The sequence below is a fragment of the Ceratotherium simum genome, chromosome 29 (genome assembly GCF_057802395.1).
Source record: "Ceratotherium simum simum isolate JZ-2026a chromosome 29, ASM5780239v1, whole genome shotgun sequence".
Lineage (NCBI taxonomy): Eukaryota > Metazoa > Chordata > Mammalia > Perissodactyla > Rhinocerotidae > Ceratotherium > Ceratotherium simum.
The window spans coordinates 20,490,049-20,516,824 of NC_141928.1; the positions used below are offsets into that span (position 1 = coordinate 20,490,049).

At 39.8% G+C, this 26,776-nt stretch overlaps 1 long non-coding RNA gene across 9 annotated transcripts in view; it reads left to right on the top strand.

Moving 5' to 3' along the window:
* Window positions 1-26,776, top strand: part of LOC147913222 (uncharacterized) — a 426,551-nt gene that overhangs the window by 21,671 nt on the left and 378,104 nt on the right. The window contains exons 3-6 of one of the 9 annotated variants that reach the window (XR_015548938.1): window positions 2,863-3,064; window positions 3,594-3,695; window positions 4,211-4,260; window positions 16,393-17,579. The exons of 2 other annotated variants lie outside the window; for them this stretch is intronic. This is a non-coding gene — a long non-coding RNA (uncharacterized LOC147913222). Of the gene's footprint in view, window positions 1-761; window positions 2,712-2,862; window positions 3,696-4,210; window positions 4,261-16,392; window positions 17,580-26,776 lie in introns of those variants that run through there. 6 more of the 9 variants (XR_015548943.1, XR_015548937.1, XR_015548936.1 and 3 more) reach the window with 6 other exon arrangements.

Below are 26,776 nucleotides of genomic sequence, written 5' to 3' on the forward strand. Positions count from 1 at the left end.
AGTGGTGTTTGCCAAATGGTAATTTTCTATTTACATCATTCCTTTTACCTTTACTAGATGTAATTCTATATGACAGACAGAATCATGTCCCCCCAAAAGAAGTTTACATGCTAAATCCCAGAGCCTGTGAATATATAATTTTCCATGGCAAGGAAGAAATAAGATTGCAGTGGAATTATGGTTGCTAATCAGCTGACCTTAAAATAAGGTTATTCTGAATTATCTAAGTGGTCCAATGTAATCACAAAGATCCTTTAAATGGGAGAGAAATATGCAGAAAAGTTAGTGTCAGAATAATGTGATGTGAGAAAGATTCTACTGACCATTCCTCGCTTTAATGGGGGCTGTGAGGAGTGGGTGTCTCGATCCTAGGAATGCAGGAATTCTGTAGAAGCTGGAAAAAGGCAAGAAAATGGATTCTCCTGTAGAGCCTCCAGAAAAGAATGCTCTTGTTTCAACACCTTGATTTTAGCCCACTGAAACCCATTTCAGACTTCTGACCCCAGAACTGTAATACTTTTATTTAAGATTTTAAAATAAATTTGCGTTCTTGTAATCCACTAGCTTTGTGGTAATTTGTTACAGTAGCAATAGAAAACTCATACATTATACCATAAAGAAGAAGGACCCTTTCCCTCCATTATTTATCGACTCACTCATTCACTTGTTCATTTATTATGTGGACTTATAGATATTTATTTTATTTCATGGTTTACAATTCAATACTAATATTTTCTATTTTGTGGCTCAACTCATTCCAGATTTGGCCACCGGGAATTTCTTCAAATTGACTCCTATGTCCTTTCAACACATCTCTGTCATTTGATGGAGCGCTTTCTCCCTCTCCAGACTTGCACTCTTAACCCAATGTTATACTGACCTCCATGAACCAGGTTTTATATATTTAGTTGCTTCTTGGTGTTACTGGTGAAATTGATGCTGCCAAAAAAATAGCATAGTCCACAAAAAGGAAACATATTAAAAACCATATAAATTTTCATATCTTTAAAAGCCTGATTAAGGATGTTCCTAGTCATTCATCCCTAATGTTTGGAATTGACATAAAAGGCAACCATATGAGTTCTTGAAATGTCCTTACTTCACAAGTGGAATTGACATCTTGCACCATAACTTCGTCTCATATTGCCTTCATGTCCGCATTTACCTATGCCTTTACCCTAAAAGGAAATCAGAATACACGTGTCCAACACTGATAAAAACTCATCATAGCCAAAGCTTGAACTTTCAAAACAAACGAATCAGTAATTATTACCCATGCAATCCAAAGTATTTTTCCTTCAGTAAAATGTACCTTTTAAAGATTCAGTTAAATATGTATTTAGAGTTTATTAATGACTTGACAAGAAGCTGAGATATTAGAGGCCACTAAAATTTTTTTTTAAATTATATAATTCATCTCTATGATGAAAATGTATGTAAAGGAGAATATGACATTCGATTTGCAAATGACTTCTCAGAAACGCACATTTGACCAGAACAAGGCCTACTTGCCAATGAGAGAAAAATATACACTGACACTTCCAGGACAGGACTATGGCGAATTGTGACTTTTGTAGGCTGCCCTCATTAGTTTTTACGCACTTAAGCAATACTTTCTAGGTTATTAGCTTGTAATTCTTTGACTATCCCTTTGACAAAATAAGTAGCCCTTCAGGTTTTCCAAAATTCCCAGTCAAAAATCTAACTCAGTAGTGTTTTAGGTATTTAAATAAGAGGTGACATCATTGACCTACAGAGAAACATTCCAAGACAAAGCACTGGTACTTTCTTGGTTAAAAAATGAAAGATAAAGAAAGCAGGTCCTTGAATAAGATGAGAAAGAGACAAAGCAAGCAGGGCAAACCACTCTGTAAGAGAAAGCTCCAGAAGGCAAACCCGAATCGTATGATTGTAACTTCAGTGTTTTTTACCTCACTACAGCTGAAGAGAGAGGTGGGAAAATATCATAGGATTTGTGAGGAGATAGCATTTTGAGGGGGGCCTTAAAGCATAGGTAGGGTTTTCTCTGACTGAGAAGGGCAGCATGGAAGAGGGAGCAGAGGCAGGAGCTTGACATTCTACACAGAAAGTCAATCTGGAGCAAAAGCGCAGAAATGGAAGCTTTGGGCACTTAATTCAGGCTGACAAGAGTACTGTCAGAAGAGGAACGACGGGAAATCGGAATCATAGATTAAAGTTGGATTGTGACAATCTTTGAATGACATCCTCAGAGTGGGAAATATTGCTTGCCTTCCCGGCATCTCTTGCCCCTCTCCATGATGGTTCATGTTGTTTGGCTAGAAATTCCTTTAACTCACGCTCCAGAAGTTGGTCCTGATTCCCCCACACTAACAGATTACAGTAATCCCACATACCTTCCCACGGTGTTCAACTCAGAGATGGCATTAAACTCAAACCTAAGGCCATCAGCTCATGACATCTCCATAGACCCAGTGACTGCTTCAGAGGTGGGTCCACAGCTTAGGATGGAGCAACTGGAAGAAATCTTTGACCTATCTGTGTGTCTCTGTATGTGGATAGCGTGACGGAGACAGGATACCTAGGGCTGCTTTAAACATTTGCCAGCACAAAAGAAGCCAGCTAGAGAATAAGACTGACATTTGGAGGGGAACCAAGAGAGTAACAGAAAAACAGAGCTCAAGTCTTGATCAAATTGTGCCCAAAGGGCAGATAACCTCTGGATTTTTCAGGTAGGTCAATCAATATATTCTCATTACCTTTAATGTGATATGAGTTTGTTCCTTGCAATGAAAAGTGTCTTGACAGACTTATTATTCAGAAAATAGGGGATCTTTGAAGGTTTTCAACCATAGATAAAAAGTGATCAGTGTCGTATTTTAGGAAGAACCTTCTGATATCTCAGTGAAAGCTGGACTGGAGCAGGCAAGTTTGGAAGCAGAGAGAGAGGGCATTGGAGATGATATCACACTAGTGTGGACGCGAGGTGAATCTTAACTTCAGATATGGCAGTATGAATATGGAAATGCAGAGAAATTGAGAAACATTACCAGAGTTGAAGAGTCTCTTCAATGTTGACAGCTAGGTGAGAAATATTATTTTACCCTTAATTTATGCTCTGTTTATTTTCCTCCATAAGTGGTGGAGCATGCTAATGTGAATTTCCAAGTGAGCTACGCATAGGAATTTTTCTTTATATGGTCCTGGCATGGAAGTAATAATAGCCGGGACTCCATTATTTTAGACTATCCTTTGTCCAGTTCCTGAGGCCCAACTGTGGTGGCATATCAACCACAAGAGTAAGAGGGTAGGGGAAAGAAAAAGAAAGACAGAGAAGGAAGGAGAGAAGATGGGTAGAGAGGGGATCCAGGGTTGGGTGGCTTCCAGAAAGATACTGATCCCAAATCACCTGACTGGGAGAGAAACAACAACAACAACAAAATAGAGTGGAAAAAATAATAAGGACCTGGTGAGGATGAGATAAAAAATATGTAATAATAATAATGATGATAATCATGATACTAATAAAGCTAGTAATGCGACCTAATATTTATAAAGAAGTTACCATGTGTCAGCCAGTGTGTAAACAATTTACGTGCTCTACCTTATTCAAGCTTTACATCCACCCTATGAACCAGATGATGGCAGTCAGCCTTAGAAAGTAACTTGCTCAAGACCAAACAGCTATGAAGAGATGGAGCTGGTGTTGAACACAAGTATGTCTGACCAAACTGTTGCAGAAACCAGATTTTTAAAAAATACCATCCGGGTTTTTACCTTCTTAGTTGAATCTCTCACCAATGACACTACAATTCCAACCTGGAACATTGTTCCTTCCTGGAGCTAGTCTCTTCCACCATTCCTCTCTTTCCTCAGCTTGAATGTCACTTCTCCTGGCATGATTTCCATGACTTTCTAGAACCCTATAAATCCCCTCCTGTGGTTTTCCCTCTCCTGCCCCCATGACGGTATTAACTGTTGGACTATCTGATCTCTATGTCAGACTGTGGCCCCTGTGAGGGCAGAGACTTATCTGTTTAGCTCGCTGCTTGGCACACCATGAATACCCAATAACTGTGTTGAATGAATGAGTTCAGCAGGGAGTGAGTTGAGAACAGCATGCTATATGTACTAAGGAATATGTATACGTTTGTGGGCTGGGGGGCGGGGGGCTTGTTTTCAGAAACAAGATCTGAACCACAGCAAGAATGTACTTGGGCTTTCTTTTCAGCGTCCTGGAGACTGGCTGGGGAATGGGAGATTTCTTCCTTGGGCAGCAAGGTATGTTTATTTATCCTTATGATTCCCACACTTCCTTTCAAAAGGCTAGATTTAGCATGGAGATTCCAACTTCAAATGGTCTCCAAGACATCATTGGTGACCCGTGTAAGATCTCTGTTGGTGAAAGGGAGTGAATGAAAGCAAGACAAGAAATGGCCAAGGAGAGAACAAGCCAGACAAACCAATCTCCTTCCACAGGCACTCAAGTAATTAAAATAAAAACAATTACTCATATACATAGAGCAGGTCAGCACATTTTTTCACAGAACAAGGGAAATGCACAACTCCTAAGAGGCAATGATATAAATATTTCAGCTGATAGTACATCCAGGACCAAGAAGGTAAAATAAACTAGATTTAAACAAACAATTTGACACAGAACTGCAAAAGGCATTGTGAAATTCTGCAAAATTGCAGATCCGATTTCCCTGGAATATGCTTCGGCCTAGCAAAACTTTGACAATTATTCATGTTGGAGGACTAGGCAGAAATGCAGACAATGGGAAAACAAACACTCAATCATCGGGTTCCAGAATGTTGCGGTGTCCAGAAAATGCCTATGTTCGCCTCTTTTTCCCTGAAGCCTAGAGCAGGCCTCCTGATCCCTATATCTCCCGATATGTATCTGGCCACTAACAATGTGAATTCATGGGAGAGAGGCTAGAAGGACTCACTGGTTGCAATAAGCTTTTGTCTTCCTATTGGCAAGAAGGGGGTCTCTGCATTTTTGGGTTTCATACTGAGTTTGCTTTCTGATTTTCTTTGTTGAGGAGTTCTGTGTGCCGGGTCCACAGGCGCTCATTTTTTTTTTTTTTTTTTTAATGAGACCCTGAGTTATGAAGTTGCGTTTTTCCCTCTCTACTGGCCAAACAGTCAGATTATCATTCTGAAATCTCAGATCTGACTCACGCCATTGCTTGCCATCCTTCTATGACCTCCCACTGTCTTCAGGACAAAGTCCAAATTTCTGAGCCTGGCACAAGAAGTTCTCATGCTCTATCCCTACTTAAGTCTTCAAACTCATTTCCCAGAACTTCATGGAGATTCTCAGCTAGCTGGATTGTTGTACCCCTGGCTCATTGTCCTGACTGATTTCCCACCTGTCACACCAGCTCTAATTCCTCTCTATTCCATCACCCTTGTCCATCCGGCCATTTCTATCTAACACTTTAGTCTGAGCTCAAGAGTGACTTTGTGGAACCTTTTTTCATTCTCATAGGCAGACCTTGGAACTCTTTTCTGTATACACAGCTTCAGGCTGTTCAGACCTCCACTGATCACTTAGGATACTCTATCATTCCTTTCTACTCACAAGTCAATTTCTTCCCCAAGGCTATGCCTCCTGGGACAAAGGCCATGTGGTATTCTTTACTGTGGTCCTAGGGTTCAGCATTCTGCTTAATGCAAAATCAGGGCTCAGCAAATAGTTGTTGGTTTCAGAGGCTTTAAGTCTGACTTCACTTTCCTGATAATTGTAACTTTTTTTGTTCAGTTTTCATTCATTCATCGAATAAATGTTTACTGAGTTTCTCTCATGGGCTAGCCTTCATGCTAGGCACTGAGGATACAATGGTGAGTGAAAATAGACAAGGCCTTTGTTCTTATGAAGTATACTGGCTGGAGGAGGAGTCAAAAATTATTCCAATAATCCCAGTGATGAACACACAGCTACAAATGAAGCCCCAGAGGAAAGGCTGTTATTACAGCACGGTGATTGGTGGGTCAGTGTAGGCTCCATGGAGAAAGTGATGATGACACATAGATATTAGCAATGATTAGACATTGATAATTTGGGGGTGAAGAGAGGGAGATTATTTCAGAGAAAGCAGGTGGAGTGGTTGGAAGTTTTGTGATGAGAGGGAATACTGCTCATTTGAATGAACATAGTGAATGGAGAAGAAAGATATAGACCATAGGTTCTCAACTAGGGGTAGTTTTGCTCCCCTAGGGGACATTTGGCAATCTGGAGAAACTTTTGGTAGTCATAACCTAGAGTGAGTACTGTCTAGTGGGTAGAGACCAGAGATGCTACTAAATATTTTAGGATGCTCAAGACAGCCCTAAAGAATTATCCAGTCCAACAAGTCAATAGTGCCAATGTTAAAACAGTCTAAAGTAGTAGAATTTGGTATCAAATGAAACTGAGGAGACAGACATAGACAGACTCTGAAAGTCTTTGTAGCCCATATAAAATGGTTTGGTCATTAAGAATAATGGGAATCTATTAAAGGATTGAGAGTAGAGAGAAGGCATCATATGATTTTCCTTTTATTAAAATCACCCGGACTACAGTATGGAGACATACTGGATGTCTGTTTGATCTTGGATCAGAAAGGAACAAGAATAGATGAGAGAGAACAGTTAACAGATTTTTGATTATCCAGGCAGGATAAAATGTTTTGGACTAGATTTGCCTCCACTATAACTGTTACCATCCATGCCAGTTCTGATGTTCAGTGTCTTCCACTGCTCCTATAACTCACTATTTCTTTAATTTATATTTATTTCTTCTTTCTCATTCACATCCCACTCTCCAAAGTGATGCCTGTTCTGAAGGGCCACCATGCCTAAAGCGATATTGTGGAATATCTTTTTATTGTAGAATATTGTAGAATAGCTGGAAAAAAATCTTTAATGTCAGGTAGTCTAAATTCTAGTCCGATGCTCAAATACTTTGAATGCTAACAACCATGAGGAGCTTAATATTTCACAAAGCAGCTCTATCCTTTTGGAAGTGCACAGTTTGCACCTCATTCTTGCCAGCCAATGGTTTACAAGAAGGAAATGAAATATCTTCTAAGGTGTTTCATGAGACATCACCAAGCTACCTCTCCACCCTTCGACGATTCTTTGTTCTTCAACTTTGAGCACAGGCACTGACTTGTAGCTCTCTTAACATGTCATCCTGTTTCACTGCTCTGTAGTTTGCATATGCTCTTCCTCTGCCAGGAATGCCCTCAATCTGCTAACCATGTTTGCATGGTAAACCATGAAACATCCTCCACAATGGCACTTGGGCACAGCCTACTCTGAACAGCTCCACCAGAAATCTTCTGTTAACTAACCCTAACACTGTCCATTGCATACCCTTATCAAAGGAGAAGGTGAGTTCCTTGAAAGTAGAATGATTTCCTTATTCATCTCTGGTTCTCAGTACTGTTCACATAGCTCCAGTCACCTGATATCAACTTCTGGGCTGGGGTGGACTAAGAAAGTCTCCTTCCTCCTTTGTTTCTTTGACCTAGGAAATTTCTCCTAATGCTGCCTCTCAATCATACTTGCTTCTTTGTTACTGACAACAAGAATTGACCTCTCACTCCTAGTGTAGCAGGCTGCCTCTGCTTGTCCCATGGAACTTTAAGCTCTGGATGGTCACTATTTTCTGAAGGACATGTCATCCAGGTCTCAGGCTTCAGTTCCCCTTTGGTTTATAGCCTTCTCCCAGCTCACCTCTGGCTCCTGAGATCCCTGTGGAGTCCCAGTATCACCTTTAGCTTGCCAGTGAGGGAAAACCAGAGAAGAAGCTAGCACAGACCTTAGGACAAAGTAGGTGCAGAATACATATCTGCAGATGTACGTTGAACTCCCATTTTCACTTTTTTGCAAACACATAGGATCCTATGCTTTTCTATATCCCTACATGATCTTGAGCAACCAGAATATGAAGGGTCATGTGGTCATTATAGCTCACATTCTGGAGTTCCTTGAGCAATAGACTAAATGAACTTAGAATTTTGGAAAGACTCTTACTTCTCCTGGTTTCCATTTTGCTATCTACAAAACAGAAAAGAGGAGTGTGTGTTCCTGGATTGTTCCTCAATCAGATCTGTTCAAAAAGTTATTTGCTGAGAGTTTCTAAGGACATATGCTCAAGCCCATTGAGATCTACTGGATCAAAATCTTCATGGGCGGGACTTAAGTATTTGTATTTGGAGAAGCATCTCCAAGTTATGCTGGCGTTCAGCCCTGGCAGAAAGCCACTAACTAAGAGGATCTCCAAGGTGTCTGTGATGGTCACCTAAGCATAAAACCCAAAAAGTTCTAGAGCTGATTGATGGATAAAGTATTCTTTTTTTTTTTTAGTTTATTGATGCATCCTATTAGATTTTGTGTGTGTGTGTGTATGTGTGTGTGTGTGAGATCAGCCCTGTGCTAACACCAGCCAATCCTCCTCTTTTTGCTGAAGAAGACTGGCCCTGGGCTAACATCCACGCCCATCTTCCTCTACTTTATATGGGATGCTGCCACAGCATGGCTTGCCAAGCGGTGCGCCTGTGCGCGCCCGGGATACGAACTGGTGAACCCCGGGCCGCCGCAGCGGAGTGTGCGCATTTAACCGCTTGCGCCACCGGGCAGGCCCCGGATAAAGTATTCTTTTTTTTTTTTTTTTTGAGTATAAAACTTGTGCTGGGCAGTTGTCAAAATTCCCACTCTCTTCAAGTGCCAGATATACATTGAATATATTCACACGGAGGGCCACTGTTGCAAAATTCCACACTGAGCCAGTCCATCCAGAAGATGCAGAAGTGGGACTGCTTTAGTCAACTACTCTGGCTAATGCCTCAAGTTTCTGCATACAGAATGGATTATCTGTTAAAATTCTATCTTTAATGAATTATCTTTTCTTATTTGCTTCTCAGTCACCTAAGTGTGGTGCTATTTCCTACAAGTTTCTCAGATTGAAAAATATAATTCTAAGGAATGAGAACATGCTAAAAAAGTAAAATGCTATTGCTAAAAAAATTGGCAAAGTGCAGCTGAAAAATTATTGAACTCAAACTCAGTTCAAATTCTGGATCCTGTGGTTATTTGCTAAGTGTTTTGTGGAAAATCAATTTACGTCCACGGGCTTCAATTTTCCATCTGTAAACTGGATGGATTAACATAGCTTATAGGTTCTTAACTAATGGATGAGGTTCAAGGTATCCATGAATTTAGTGAATTTTTTACATGACTTTATGAATAGTGATGTGTGTGCTTGTTTCACTTCAACCCTGTCTGCAGAAGATGATCCATAGGTAAAGCTAATTAAAATTAGGGTCTCAATTAGGATAATGATCAATAAGTAAATAAGTTAAGCAGTAATAGATAAGTTATAAGATCCCACCTTCTACTTTATCCTATAGCTACATTGACCCATCTGACTGTTAATTCAGAAAAATCTAGTATTTTGGATTTGAGACACATTGTAGCTATGAGTGCACAATGATGGGAAGACTTAGAAATTGTATGAGCATAGTCATTTTGGGATATTAAATCATACAATTCAAACCAAAAGTCATCTCTGATGCCTAAACTATTCTATATGTTTTGTTCCTATCAATTTGCGTCACACCAGCTATACCTTTGTCAAGTTTCCATAGCATTTGCTAAAGTGATGACCACAGACCAGTCTCAACTCAGTAACAGAATGAAGAATTAGTCAAAATATAAACGTTTCTTTTTACAATATTCCCACATTAAGCTTAGAACATTCCCAATTCTTTGAACAGCCTTAAAGATAGTGGGGTCATGAATTATTACTTCCTTCTAGAATAAGGGAATCTGGGGTATAAAGACTTGCTCAAAGCCACACAGAATACCATCACTGAAGCAGTTAGTTTCTGACTCCAGAGCATTGGAGTTGATCAGGATTCATTGTATCATAGGCAGAAGAAGTAACTAATTAGTGAAAATACCCTGCCCTTACTATTTTCTTCTAGTCAGACTCTTGGAAAGTCTAGTTCTATCTTCCAGATGACCTTTAACCTCTCTGAAGTTCAATCTTCCTTACCTACAAATGAGAGATTGCTGTAGCTAACTCATATGGTGTTGAAAATTTCATCTAGGGTAAAGTCAAGTCTTTCTACAGATTTATCTCCAGCACCAAGTATGGCACCCTACACACAGCAAGTACTGAGTAAATGCTCTTTTCTGACTACTTCCTTTCCCCATCTTCACTGACCAGTTGTCTTTAGGAGCCAATATCATCCCCAAAATGTCATAGGGTATCAACTGAGAGAATGTACACTAACGCAGTCTTAAAATTCCATCCCCAAATTGCTTTTTCCTCCTGATTCTCTCAACTGTCTTTGTCTCCTAGAGAACTGCTTATCCTAACAGCATTTCAACCCCTCTGTCTCACGTTCTCTTAGTACTTCCAGCTGTTTTTCCTCATTTCCTTTTTGGCATTCACATTCTCCACTGGACCTGAAGGAGTCTCCAATTCAATGGTCATTGATTTTCTCAGGTCATTTGTCCCAGTCTATGAAGAGTTTCCCACCTAATCTGGTTTTTGAGAACTCGCAGTTACCTTATCTGGGATGAGCCCAAGTAGCTCCCGTTAGACTCAGTCAGAAAGCTAGCGGGAGACAGAGAGAAAACACTTGGATTTCTTGGCTCTTCCAGGACTGACCCCAGTGACTATCCAATCAAAGTACTTTCTAGCCACACACTTGGAAACTCTGTGAGTCAATTTCTCCCTAGGTATCAATAGATATATGCTTAGAGTTGATTAATATTAAAGCCATCATACCATATTTATATTTTTTAATAGTGAAACTCATAATGGATGAGTAATAGTGAGTAAAAGGTCTTCTGTACCTTTCCAAGAAGCTGAAAAAACTACTCTGCTCCAAAGTACCAGAAGATATTTTTCTCTATCTTAGATGAATCTGACCCAATTTCTCTATTTTGATTCATTCTTTTCACTTTTTTATCATTGTTCATTTATTTGTTCATTAAAAACATTGGGGGAAGGGGAGATATCTATTTACACAGACAGTGTACCAGGCTGCAGGCATTTACAAATAAATAAGGTATAGTTTTTTTCTCCAAGAGGGATAGAGTTAGTGGATAAAGACAGACATGCACACAAATAAATATCCACACGATGAAATGAGGGTAACAACAGAGGTGTGTACACTATATGAAGATGGTATTAAGGGGTGAGTGGTTGCTTCTTACAGCAGGCTGTAAGGAAGGAGTTCTGATTTAGGTGATTTGATCTGTTTGAAAATGCAATAATTAAATAATGGAGGAAATTGTGCTGAAGAAGTCATCTGAGATTTCATCATGACATAGGGCACATTATAGAGTTTAGACTTGATCTTCTAGATAATGGGCAGCTACTGGAAAAAAAATTAAATAGGAATGAAGCCCTTTAGAATGCTCACTCTGACAACCAGTGAGGGACACAGATGGGTGAGAAAGATATAAGAGGTGACAAAAATAGTGAAAGAGTGGGATGAGGTGATGGGTGTCTGAACTAGGAAAATGGCAATAGGAGTGAAGAGAAGGCAACGGTTTTAAAAACATTTTAGGGGTTGAAAATGATAAGATATGTTGATGAATATGTATGATAGATGAGTCAAGGAAAAGTAGAGTAGGGATCCCATACTTAGGATTGAAGTGTGGTTCTTAGATATAAGCACGGCTCAGAGAGTCATATCAAGCTGTTTTTATTCTGACAACATTCCCCAATAAACAAGGTAGTATATTTTCTGATCTGTAACCCCATATCTTGTCCTGCTTTGGTCATAAGTGCTCTTTCCAAAATAAAAATTAAAAAAAAAAAATCCCTCTGGCTGGGTTACATCCACGCATAAATCACTTCTTGGCCACTCCTTTGCTCTCAGAATTAAGCCCAAGCTCCTTACATGGATTCCACATTGCATGATTTGGTCTCTGCTTACCTTCCTAGCCTTTTTTTGTGTGTGTGTGTGAGGAAGATTAGCCCTGAGCTAACATCTATTGCCAGTCCTCCTCCTTTGCTGTGCCCATCTTCCTCTACTTTATACGTGGGACACCTGCCACAGCATGGCTTGATAAGTGGTGCATAGGTCCACGCCCGGGATCAGAACCTGTGAACCCCAGGCCACCAAAGCGAAGTAAACTTAACCACTACACCACTGGGCCCACCCCCATCCTAGCCTATTTACCCACTATTTCTCCATCCCAACCTCATTTCCCTGTACTGTGATCCAACCACAGTGAACTTCCCTTTCATTTTACCTCTATATCATTGAAAGTGCAGTTTCCTTTGCCAGGAACCACCACCACCACACCACACACACACACACACACACACACTCACACTATTGCCTGGCAAACTCCTCATTATGTTAAAAGCACATTTGAAGTGTCATGTCCTTTGTGCATCCTCTCCCTGTCCCCTATCCCTCAAATGCAGAGTTTATTCCACATCTTCTCTCCCTAGGCCTTTTACATCTACTCAATTATAACACTTGCCACTCTTATTTCTGATAAAAAATATTCATTAAGCCAAGCACTATGCCAGTGGCTAGGGATACATTGATATATAGCACAATCTAAGTTGCTACTATCTTAGAACTTACTCCCTAGCAGTAAAGACAAATATTAAACAATCACAGTTGGGCGGGTTATTAAGGAAAGTATTTTGTACTTTAAGAGTATAGTCCTTGAGATTAACCAAACCAGAGTTCATTTGTACTGGATTATAACATAATACATTATAATTATAATCATGGAGGAGGGAGCTCGGGTAAACATTCTTCTTATGACATAGATCAATTTAAGGCTAAGGGAATACTAAAACTCAGGGACTGCACAGTCAAGACCAAGGTCATGATTGAGACCCACTATTTGAAGCAGGGGCAGGAGCTCTGGGAGCCTGTGATAATTTGATTAATAATAAGAAATATATATTTGGTCTTTGATGCCTTTCCTGGCATAGAAAACCATTGGAATTTCCTGTGATAAGAGCCATGAAGGTATCTTTTGTTATGTTAATGAGGCAACATTTGGAAAGCCCTTAGATAACCAAAGGATGGGGGCTGGTTGCCAGGGGAACCAACCAAGTGATTAGAGGGTTGGAATTTTCAGTATTTCCCACCCCTCAACCTTCTGGAGGAGGGGAGAGGGGCTGGAGGTTGAATCCAAATCCCAATGGCTAATGATTTAATCAATCATGCCTATGTAATACAGCCTCCATAAAATCCCAAAAAGACAGGGTTCAGAGAACTTACAGGTTGGTGAACACATCCATACTGGGAAGGTGACACAGCTCAGCTCCACGGAAATGGAAGCTCCTGCGCTCAGGACCCTCTTAGACCTGGCTGTTCATCTGTATCCTTTATCATATCCTTTAATAAACTGGTAAACATAGGTAAGTGTTTCCACGAGTTCTGTGAGCTGTTCTAGCAAATTAACTGAACACAAGGAGGGGTCCTCAGAACCTCTGATCTACATCCATAATAAATAAATGGGAAGCAACAGGATATATTGGAATATATGAGGAAGCAATTTGGTGTAAGACTAATTTGGCCTGACCTTGTTTTTCCAAAAGAGCCTGACGTGGCCTTTGAACATGCATTGTATATCTGCTTTAAGCATTTACCATGTCCCAAAGCCAAGAACAAATGCCCTTAAGATAAGGATGCAACTTCCTTCACATTGGCATTTCCTTAAGGATAAACATTTCTTCCTAGGCTAGGATTTTATTGCTGTGCTCATCCTGTGCCTATCGAGACAGCACACCTTATATCTGCTGCATCCATCAATCGCTGTGCACTCTTGTAAAAGGGACATTGCGATCATATGTGATACATGCCCTTTGACGGTATGTAACAGTTCTGTACACCCCACTCCTTTGGTGCCTTTCCCTCCTTGGGGAAGGAAGGCCCCAGGCTATATGGTCCTCAAATTGGCTCATAATAAACTCACCCCAATTTTGATTTATAGACTGGTTATGGATTATTTGCCTTGACAGCCAGCTGGTGAGAGGAAGCTCGGCTTGCGACTGGTGTCTGAAGTGTGTATGTGTGTGGGGTGGAGGGGGCAGTCTTGTGGGACTGAGCCTTTAACCTGTGGGATCTGATACTATCTCTTTGGTGACCAGAAGTGTCAGAAGTGAAGTGTTTTATGTGAGTAGTAAAGGAGACTCACAGGGAAGAAACACACACTAGGAAAGAACTGGGTTTTTCTCTACATAGGAAGGAAAAATATGAGGTTTTCTCTTTACAGACCCGTAAAGTGAGGTGAAAGTTTCTGGGCTGATTGAGGCCTGACTTGAGGAAACAGAATTCTGCTCTATACCCAGCCTGATTGGCACCTAGAAGCTGCTGTAAATTTTGTCCCTGTATAAGAACTGAGGATCTGAGTTGCATTTGAAGGTGCAGAATGGACTCTCCAGTGCATTCATAGACAGAGATCTGGGAAAGACATAGTCAAAGGAAATAAATCAAACTTTGAGAAGGAATCATGGGTGCATTGCCAATCTGCCTGGGGCTCTAGCAGAGAAACTTGTGTGAAGATTGTGTATATGTGTGTGTGTGAACATATTTTAAATTAATGAGTAAAAGAATTAACGGATGAGTGAACAAGCACATGAATTAGAAAATACGTACCTCTTCCCTTCCTCAGCTCTGCTGAAATGAGAAAAATGGCAGGAACTGGGGTCTGGTTGTCACCAGGAAAGACCAGGCGGCCTGTCTCTCACGAGGTATTAGACTCACAGACATTAACTCACAAATGTACCAAGGTCTGGTTTTTTTTTTTTTTTTTTGGTGCGGAAGATTGGCCCTGAGCAACATCTGTGCCAATCTTCCTCTATTTTGTATGTGGGTCGCTGCCACAGCATGGCTTTGATGAGTGGTGTAGGTCCGTGCCTGGGATTCAAACCCACGAACCCGGGCCACAAAAGCAGAGCATGCCAAACTTAACCATTATGCTACCAGGCTGGCCTCCAAGGTCTGGTTTTAAGCCAAGAAGTCTTTTTTTCAATATGAAGTGTAATGTCTTATTAAAATGAATGCATAATTTTTTCTGTTTTCTCAAACTCTGCCAGAGATTGAGATATAAACCCAGTGCCTTGGTATTAATTTGCATTGGGAGAGGACTGCCAAGGGGACTGCAATATTCTAGTGACCCTCAAACATATGGTCTTCAGGCCATCCACTTCATTATCTCTTGGGATATGTGATTAAAAATGCCCCTATAGATTCAGTATATTTGGAAGTATAGTCTGGAGTCCTACATTTGAGAACTATTGATGTAGGCTGATCTCTTTGGCTAGCTAAGTTTTAACTGGAACATCTACGCTGTTGTAAGAACTGGTCCTCAGCTAAGAGGGCTTGGAAGCTCCACTGTACAGAATTCTTTCAATGAGAGGTCTGTTGGTCAATATGCTATCTTCCTTGAATTGTTCTCCAATGGATAAGTTTCCCTCTCTACGTTTCCATTGATAACCCAGCTTCCTTTTGCCTTACTCATGCTTGCTCTGGCCTGGAAATTTTACTCTCCTGTTTGGGTAGATTTTGTTTGCTTGTTAGTTTTACTTTGGTGGATTCAAACATATGCACTCTTATTTAATCTCCTTTTTCTAGTGTTTTAGTGGTTATGCTAAAAATTACATACATAATTAACAAAGTTCCCAGCTAATAGCTCTTTTTATTCCCATACATGGACTTTAAAATGCTTTTACTCTTCTAACTCCTCCCCAATACACGGATTATAGTTGTCCAGTATTTAAGTTGCATCTTGGATGGTTTTTATTTTTTAACCTCAAATTAAACACTATCATTTTTTTCAGATAACATTGTTTGAATAGGCCCAAATGTTTGCTGTTTCTTTGCATCCTAGATATTGTTACTGGGATTATTTTTTCCCATAAGTACATTCTCTATAAATTTCTTTCATGTGAATTATTCATAATCTATTTATTATTTATTTATATAAAAATGTCTTCATTTCAGCCTCATTCTTAAAGAATAGTTTTGCTGGCAGTACAATCCAACCAATTTTTTTCCAGCACTTTGAAAGTATTTTCCCATCTTCATCAATTACTGTAGTCATAGCTGATTTCTATTTCTTTTATCATTATAATTTAAGTGCCAACATCCATCCATCTATTTTGATTTTTTTTTTTTAATTTTGGTTGAAGTAGTCTACCACATTGGAAAAATCTTAAGATTTGGTTACATGACCTCTCTGATCTTGTTTACTGTCTCTGTAGACCAGAGTTATTAATATCTTTTTGATAGAGTCGTGAGAGTTAAATTAGGTGAGCTAGTGTAGGTAAAACGGGGGCCTTTGGTAGTTCCTCAACAAATTGTATTTACTATTAGAGAACTTTGCATATTTCACTGTAATTATTTCGTGATGTCTCTGCAGGGGTGAGTTCATGCAAGGCGGTCAATAAACACGCAATGATTCAGTAGTCAAGGAATCTCGCATTGGTACAAACATATAAGCAGTTTCAACCCTGAAGTGGCTGGACCTTCTGGATGCACTGACATAGAGCAGGAGGATGGGCAAGAATGATCCATGAAATGTTCATAACACTGTAAAACCCTGCCTTTTTGAGTAAGGACGTTTGTCATCTATTGGCTAACCTTTGGCGTGGAAAATTACTCAGTAGTTCTCTCAAAAACACTACGTGAATACATTAGGTTATGTTACAAATATTAAATAAAATAAACAAGCTGGTATTTTTCTGAGGTCTTTTTTGTGCTTTCATAAATCATAACATACCTTTATTGTTTTTAAATTTAGCAAGCGTAACTCCCCTTGGCTTTGGAGGATGATGATGCAATGGTAGTGATTAATACTATAATTATAGCTTAAGTTTCTACAATTTCTTATCCCCTAAAGGTTTGCAAAATCTTGGCTTGCTATCATCTACAGATACTCTGACTACCACATACTTCAAAGAGCTATAAATGTATAAACCAGTTGCTAATAACTGTGCTTTAATGAGGGCCAGAAACAGAAGAGTCAACCCAAATGGAACTGGAGGCCAGAGATTTGGAGTCAAGATATAATTACCTTTGGACTCCCAGCCCAGTGCTCAAGTTTCAGGAAGGATAATTCTCTGTACTTGTAAAACATGGAATCATGTATATTTAAGGATTGGAAAGGGCTCATGGAAATTAATGCTATTCCAATCCCTCTTCTCACAAATGGGGAACTAAAGACTTGCTGAAGAAAATGGACTTTTCAAAACTTGACAATAAAGTAGTGGCAAAGCTGGGAAGTGGAGCCTAAGTAATCCTATTATCTTCCTGTTGAGGGTTCTTGATTACTCTGGACTCCACAGAGAGAGCCTTCTCACTGACCCATGCTCTTTGAAGGCTGGTGCAAGGGGTTGGAAAAGTCATTTATTCAGCTCACATTGACTTGGGGCTTGCAATATGCATCAGAAACAATAACACACTGGGAATCAGAGATGACCTGCACACAGACTCTGCCCTGGTGGATTGGAATAATAATAGCTGCAATGCGTTGTTCACTATATGCTGAGCAGCATTCTAAGTCCTTTGAACACACACACACACACACACACACACAAGTATATGTGTGTGTATATATATATATATATATATATATATATATATATATATATATATCCATTTGTGTTTATAACTACCCTGAAAAGGTGAGGTACATACTGAGTACTCAACGCATATTTTCAAAATTAAATATTATTACATCATTTCAATTAAACTTTTTATTTTGAGATCATTGTATACTCACACGCACTTGTAAGAAATAATGCAGAGAGATCCTGGGTACTATCTTTTTAGTCTCCCTCAACAGTAGCATCTTGCAATACTACAACCAGGTAACTGACCTCGATACAATCCACCTATATTGTTCAGGTTTCCAAAATTTTATATGTACTCACTTGTGTGTGTGTGTATGTGTGTGTGCGCTTAGTTCTATGTAATTTTATCGCATATGGAGGTTCGTGTATCCACCACCACAGTCAAGAAACAGCAGTTGATCAACATGAGCGGAGGAACACATCCACCTCCCACATTCCATCACCATCTCCAACCCCGATGCCTGGAAAGCAGTAATCAGTTCTTCATCTCTTCAAGATTCCCATTCAGAAATGTTATATAAATGGAATCATACAGTGTATAGCCTTTTGGGATTAGCTTTTATTTTTACTTTGAGATTCATCCAAATTGTATAAACAGTTAATTTTGTTTTTATTGCTGAGTAATATTCCATGGTATGGATGTACCACAGTTTGTTTAACCATTCCCCATTAAAGGACATCTGGACTGTTTCTAGTTTTTGGCTATTACAAATAAAGCTGTTATGAATACTCGTGTATAGTTTTTTATGTGCACATAAATTTTCATTCTCGGGGATAAACGCCCAAAAGTACAATTGCTGGGTCATATGGTAATTGCATGTTTAGTTTAATAAGAAACCACCAAATTCTTTTCCAGAGTGGCTGTGTCATTTCAGATCTTCTCCAGCAACATCTGACTGATCAGTTTCTCCACATCCTCACCAGCATTTGATATTTATTATACTGTTTTTGATCATGTAACTGAGACACAGGACAGTCAAGTCACTCCAGTTATTCATTCATTAAGTATTTGTTGAGCCAAACACCACTCTATGTGCTAAGGATACAGCCGCAAATAAAACAAAAATCTCTGGCCTTGTGGAACATATTCTAGTGAAGAAGATGGGCAATTCATACAAGGAAGGTAAATAGTAAAATTCACAGTATGTTACAGAGTGATGAGCTCTAAGGACAATAATTGAGTAGGAAAGGGGGAGTGGGATTTTTTGGGTAGAATTTCAGAAAGGGTTGGCTGTGAAGGTGGCTTTTAATAAAGACCCGAGGAAGTAAGAGGACCAGCCTTCTGCACATCTGAAAGAAGCACGTTCCAGGCATAGAGAACAGCAAGTACACAGTCCTGATGCTAGGGCTGACCTTGGTGACTTTCAGGGACCTCGAGGGTCTCTGGAGGCTGGAGTGAGGTGATGCAGTACAGGAGGTGAGAGGGGGTCTGCTCACCTAAGTCCATGTGGGTTTTGGGAATGCTTCTCGATATTCCCACCCTTAGGCAGCTTTGTCATAAACACCTTTGCCACAAGCATTTTTTAAATTTTATTTATTTATGTATTTATTTTGGTGAGGAAGACTGGCCCTGAGCTAACATCTGTGTCCATCTTCCTCTGTTTTGTATGTGGGATGCTTCCACAGCATGGCTTGATAAGTGTTGTGTTGGTCTGCACCCAGAAAATGAACCTGTGAACCGCGAGCCACCGAAGCAGAGCATGGGAACTTAACAACTACACCACTGGGCCGGCCCCACCACAAACACTTTTGCTGCAAACATTTTTGCAGCATAACTAATTGACTGTAAGGCAATTTTGCCGTAAAATGAAGAATATAAAAGGGACCTTCAAAAGGACATAATGGAACATGACAAATTAATAACAATATTAAAAAGTCTATCACAAAATATGACAATACAAAAAAATATTTGAGTACATGTAAAATATGTGTAGATTCATGGCAAATACTGTGCAAATATTTGATTCTATTGTGTGGATTATATCTAAGCACTTGCCTTCCAAGTCTTTCATTCATAGGATCATACTTTTATTTTTTTGGCTTATTGATTCGTCTCCTCCTTGGGTATCACATTTTTTCTTTTTTGCTCAAATTTCTTCCTTTGTGAAGAGAGGTATCATTTTCCTGGATGCGTGTTTGTAACTGAACTTTGTATTGCATTGGGACTGCAAGAATTTGCAAACTGATGTGTTGTCATTTTCTAGCATGGTATGCAACCTGGCTCGACACTCTCTTCTTATTTCACACTTGTAGTAACTTTTATCACCAAAATGAAACCAAACTATCAACCAGTTATTTTATCTTTTTTTATGGCAAAATTGACTTATGGCCAACTAGTTATGTGGCAAAAATGTTTGCAGCACAAATGTTTATGGCAGATCTGCTGCGGCGAGGATACTGGACATGATTGAGAATAACTTTAGGTTTTACTCTGAAGGAGACTGAGAGCCTCCAGTGGGTTTTGGGCACAGGAATGACTTCATATAACTGTGTTTTTACAGGATCATGTTGGCATTTTTATTCAACATCCCATAACTAAGAAGCAAAAGAACCTGGAAGACCTCAGGCTCTAGTAGAGAAGAGGCAAGCAGCATTAAATAAGAGTACCAGGTGGTAAATGACACTCTGGAGATGTTATGAACAAGCTGAAGGAGAGAGGAGGGAGGGACCATCTCTACTTCCCTTTGCCGCCCATCTGCCTGCTCATCAACTTTCAGGTGGGGAGCAAGAGCAGCCACAGATCATCGCTGCCCCCTCTCTCCTCCATCATGTTCCTGCATCCCTCCTCTTTCTGCCTCTCCTCTTTCTCCTCTTTGATTTTTATCCTTCGTCCAGGTCTTTTCTTTAAGGAAACAAGGTTAAGGGCAATCTGTAAATCTAAACTCTAAAGGAGCCTCTCTCTTGCCTTTCTCCTTCTGATAACTATTAAAATGATAACATGAATGAACCACTGACTTCTCTCAACTGCCAAGGCTAGAGGCTCAGAGAACACCTCCTCTTTCAGCTCCGTTTTCCCATTTGTTGTTAACTACAAAGAGCCTTTTGCTGCCCACTCAGACAGAGACTACTGGATTATGAAATAAATCAATTAATGATGCCCACCTCGCCTACCTCACTGGGGTGTAGTGAAGATCAAAGAAGATAGCATATGTAAAAGTGTTACTAGATGATCACATGTGAGATTATAATTTACTACTATTTTAAAAATAATTAATTTTACAATGATTTCAAACTTACAGAAAAGTTGGAAGAACAATATGAGGAACTTCTATACTCTTTGCACATGGTTGTTTGTTTGCAGGGGATGCTGTAACAAAGTACCACAGACTGGACGGCTTAAACAACGGAAATGTATTGTTTCATGGTTCTGGAGGCTGGAAGTCTGAAATCAAGGTGTAGTAGGCAGGGTTGCTTCCTTCTGAGGGCTGTGAGGGAAGGATCTGTTCCAGGCCTCCCTCCTTGGCTTGTAGGTGGCCATCTTCTTATGTCTCTTCACATAGTCATTTCTCTACGCGTCTCTGTGTCAACATTTCCTCTTCCTGTGTGGACACTGGTCATATTGGATTAGGTCTCATACTAATGACCTCACTTTAACTTGATTAGCTCTGTAAATATCTTATCTCCAAATAAGGTCACACTGAGTTACTGGGGGTTAGGACTTGAACATATGAATTTGGAAGGGGTGTACATAATTCAACCTATGACATACGGATTCCCCACATTTACTCTCTCCCGTCTTCTTTCTTTTCTCCCCACACCCATTGTCATTACTCATTTTCTGAATCCTTTGAGAGCTACAGAAGATACGATGCCCCCATGACTCCTTAATTCTCCAGTGTGAACTTCCCCCGGACTCTCCTACACCACCAGCAGACAAACCTCTAAATCTGAACATCAACCTTGATAACAGCACTATCATCCAATCCACATACCCCATGCACATTTCACCAATGGTCTCCACAGTGTCTTGTTTGTTCTTCTGGCCAAAGAATCTATTCAGGAATATGTTGCTTTTAGTTGGTAGATCTCATCACTCTCTTTCAGTTTGGAACAGTTGCTTGGCCTTTCTCTGTCCTTCATGTTCCTAGCAGATTTTAAGAGCACAATCCTTTCATTTTGTAGGACAACTTTCAACCAGAGTCTTCCTGATGTTTCCTTATGAGCTAATGTAGGCAGTGACATCTTGATAATAATACCACAGAAATTACACTGTTTTCTTCTCAGTGACTTACATTGGGAGACATGGTGTTGACTGATTCCACCATTGGTCATGTAAACCTTAATCACCTGGTCATAGTGCTAAATGACAGATATCCCCACAGTGAAGTCGCCATTTTTCCTTTGTAGTTGATGAGTATTTGGGGGGTAGATATTCAAAGAATACTCTGAAATCTTATTTTTCCCAGAACTCCACCTACTGCCTTAGCATCCATTGATAACTTCTGCCTAAATCAACTCCGACTATGATGATAGTCACACTCCGGGTGGTGATTTTTGTATTTCTATCATTCCTTCTACATTTATTAGTTGGCGTCTTACTACAAAGAAGAAATATCCCTTCACCCCATTTATTTATATGTGTGTTTGCTTTTTTGTTTGTGTCAGTGTGGACTCATGAATTTCAATTAATTCAATGGGTTGTTATATGTTACTACTGCTATTTATCTCAATGCTTAAATTGTCCCAACTTTGGTTATTGGGAACACCTTCTAACTGACTCCTCCCATCACTATTGTCCTGTCTTTGCTCTAGAAACTCTCAATGGACAGAGGTAGGAAAAAATATATGTATGTATGTATATGTATATGTATGCATAAATACATATATGGATGCATATATACATATATGCTTATACATATGCTTACATCTATACATACATGTGTATATATACATATACATATACAAGTTCATGACAATCTATGGCTGTTTTTAAACAACCGCAAATTTGTTGTCACCCCTCCCATCAATGGGTAAGTTTATGACCCTTTCCTTTGAATCTGGGTTAACTTGTGGCACATGTGTAACTAGATGAATATGGCAGAAATGCTACATGGTTGCTGAGGTCAGGTCAGAAGAGGCTATGCTGCTTCCACCTTGTTCACCAGAATACTTCCATAGGATCCCTGGGCTAGCATGTAAGAAGCTCAACTATCAATTCCTAAGGAGGGATTCCAGCCCCCTGCAGTCAGGTCACCCCCAACCATCAAGTCTTCCCAGCTGAGGCCCCAGACATCATGGACCAGACATCATGGAGCCTTTTGTGCTTGCCTGGATTCCTGACCCACAGGATATGCCAACAGAAAAAGTGATAGTTTTGTGCAACTAAATTTTGGGATAGTTTTGTGCAACTAAATTTTGGGATGGAACAACTTCCAATTCTTGAACCTCAGGGTTCTTTCTAGATTTCTTCCTTTCAATGTTTATAAGTTATTTTTCCAACACTGAGAAAACTGGCTGTCATTGTTCTCAAAATATTTACTCATTTGCTCAACCATTTGACTTATTTGCTTAATGTAAGCAATCTCCCAACCACACTGCCTTTGTTTTCTGCCCCTCTTCTGCCCCACTGGCCACTGGCCACACCACTACCTTCATGTGCTCCCTCTACTGCACACACACATCAGCACCTCCAGGCAGCCAGGCGTACTGATTCCTCTGTGCCCCCACTCCCATCCCCATTTCATTTCCTTACAGGACATGCTGAAGGAAAGCAAGAGGGAAGAAAGGTGGGAAGAGGGAAGAGAAATTCTGTTGTTATTTTATTATAGCTATAAGGAATTCAAGGTCCAGATTTAGGCAACAGTTGAAGAATTATAGCTATACAGACATTGGTATAGTGTCCACTCTGATGCAGTATATAAAAGACACTTAACTGTAAAACTTATCATGAGTGAGTTTCACTATACATTTCCATAGCTGTGTCCTCCACCCTCTGACTTTCAGCTCCTTGCTTATCCAAGAGTCTGCTTTTCATTTCACTTGTGTACTGTCTTCATTAGAGCTGCCCTTCATTGCCTCCGTGAGTTTTCAGTTTGCTAGGCTAGTTTCAAACTGAAGGCAGAGAAGGCTGGTAAGGAGAGCATAGCACGCTCTTCTTGGATAACCCCCAGAAGTACCTGGACGAGACTCTATGAGGGACTGGGGATTGCACAACAGTGGGTGGGAGTGAGAGCCAGAGGAATTCTTTTTATTACGCACAAAATGACCCTGTTTTTACAACCTTAAGAGCAGCTCGTGTAATACATACGCACTTTGAAAAGGAGAGTGTTGTTTATCAAATGTGTAGTCTTTCTTTGTAATGTAATAGAACTGGATTTGAATCCTGGTGTACATTTTACTAGCTCTGTAGTCTTAGAATCATTTCCTTCTCTTAGTCTCAGGTTCCTTTTTGATAAAAAATGGACTAATTCTTACCCTACAGAATTGGAACCTAGAAAGTTACAGAAGTGTTCTTTAGACTTTCTAGTGAGTTTTTTACAAAGAAAAGATCTTCATTAAACCATTTTTTTTTTTTTTTGTCATTTGATCCCTGTAAACTCGATGTTGTATGGACTCTTAGTTTGTGTTCATGTGTATGTCCCATTGAATGTTGAGTCTAGAGATACAGATTCTATTCCTGATTCCAGAAAAAAGCCAAGTGCTCAGTATTTGTCTTTGTGGAAGACCCTTCCTAGCCAAGGCTCTCAGCTTCCCACATTTATATTAAGAGTCTGGACTATCTTACATTCCCAAGTCTGAGTTCCCATTAGAAACAGCTGGTGAAATTTTCAAAACTACAAATTCCCCTGGTGTCATCTAGACTTAAGGAATCAGAATATGCACAGTGGAGGCCTACTTATCTGTGTTATTCAAAAGCTCTGATGTAGTTTATGATGTAGGCAGCCCAGCTAACCCCCACTAGATGATCCAAATATGGTCTTAGAGAGACGACATGGCATGGTAACTAAGGGCTCTGTTTCTGGGGACAGATAGGCTTAGATTCAAATATCAGCCCTTCCACATACTTAACTGGGTGACCTTGGGCAAGTCTTTTAAACATCTCCCAGCCTTGCCTGTTAGATTGCCCCCTTGAAATTGATCCAATTGCTTCAAATTCCCAAATTGGCCAGTAGAAATCCCAAGACCTGTCCAAAGTTTATACAAATCCCTGGAAGAGGTTTAGTTTCCCATGGGATCTAATATTCTGCCTACGATCTCTTCCCCTCATTGCGTTGATCTAGGCATCATTTTCCCCTTTAGATTATATAGCAGTAACAACAAAATCATTCACCCCAGCATGCATAAGTTTGGTAGACTTTACTGGAGAAATTTGGGGGCTTCCCTGAAAGGCTCTCACAGACCTCTGTCATCACCAGGCTCCCTGCTTCTCTGTTTCCTTCTTTTCCTTTTCTCCCACTCACCCTCTCCATCCTGCAAAGCACTGAGCACCCTAAAAGCAGGGCATTGTCACTTTTTTTAGGTTTTCATACCAAACGTGCATATCCAAAGCTGTCCAAGTTTCCAGAAGAACAAAGCTCTTTCTATCTGACAGACTTCACCCTCCTTTGAATGCAGTTGTGGTTTGGGGATAGCAAGCAGACACTCTTGGTTTGCTGTCTGTCTTTGTTTTTGCTCTTGTTCAACATGTAAAGCCCTCCGCACACTTCTGGCACCCGTGGCTTTATGATCATGTGTGACACAGCTCCGCAGATGCGGCCAGCCACTCTCTCCTTCTGGAGATGTCACTCTCTCTATACCCACCCAGGCGACTCCCATGTCTTCTTACGGGAAACCAGCTGGTATCCAACACTCTCCTCTAATCCAATTTAGTCTGTAAATACAAGCATAGCAGGAGAATGGTATCGGAGTAATAAGGGTTCAAAAGTCTAAAATCTGGCTCTAAAACAACAATGATTGCTAGCATTAACTGAGTGCCAACCAGGTACTTCCTGTACTGTTTCTTTCATCTTCACAAGTGTCTTCATGCGTTTTTTTCCATGGAAGGAAACGGAAGCTCAGGGAGATTAAGAGACTGAGTCAGAATTTGAATTCAGGGCATGTCACTACAAAACCTTGGCTTCTTCTACCTCACCACGTTCTCTTACAAATAATTAACAGAGAGGTCTGACCTCTGTTACATTGCAAAGATATTAACTCATCTAACAGGCATCATTGATATACACAGACATCTAATAATGAAATAATTGTAATTTAATGATAATACTTTCTTTGTTCTTTGATAGTTAAACTTAATTGAAGTTTATCTGTAACTACATATAGCATGCCCTTGTCAAAAACATAGGCAATTTAAAAAAGAAAATAAAAAATGATTTGATGTTTCCCTACATCTTAGTGACTAAGTATATTAAGTAGAACTGATTAACTCTGTGTAGATTAGTCAGAAAAAAATGGCAAGAAAAATAGTATCTTGGGAAAAATGTAGTTGATTCACATATTTGAGGCTTTGTGACTCAAAGAGATAGATATAAATATTTGTGGCAGTTCCTAGCTTAATAATTTTTAGTATAAACACATGAAGACTAGCATTGTCCTTAAATTTCTCACTTGTAAATTCAATTTGGTAAAAGAACAGGTAGAGAGAGGAATAAAATGGAAAGAATACATGGAAAATATATATCAGAGAGACCAGTCATAGATACAACTGACATTTATGTATTACTTTACAGTCTATAAAATACACATTTATTGGCTCATTCCCTCCTCATAACATGGAGAAAGTCTTATTTCATCCTTTAATGGATGAGAAAACTTAGGCTTAGAGAGCCACACAGGGTTGCTCGAAATGACTCAGTCGGTAAAGGACAGACCAGGAATTAACCTGGAGCCTTCTGTCACTAAATGCCATCTTCCTGACATTATATCATTTTAGAAGGAAGTAGATAAATAAGTAAGTATAAGGTTTGGCTGTAAGCTACACAATGTTTAGTAGGCCAAACATCAGGTTTATCAATAGCAAAAAAAAAAAAATCAATAGGAACTGCAGTTCAATTATTCATTCAGTTACTATTTATTTAGTTTCCACTTTATGCTAGAAAAATGGCAGTGGGTATCTAGGAGGGAATAAGACACAAGGTCCCAATCTCCCCGGGGCTGGCAGACAGACAGGGAAGGTAGCAATTAAGGCTTTGCCCAGTTTTAGATCCATTAGAAAGAGTAGAAAACTAACACTGA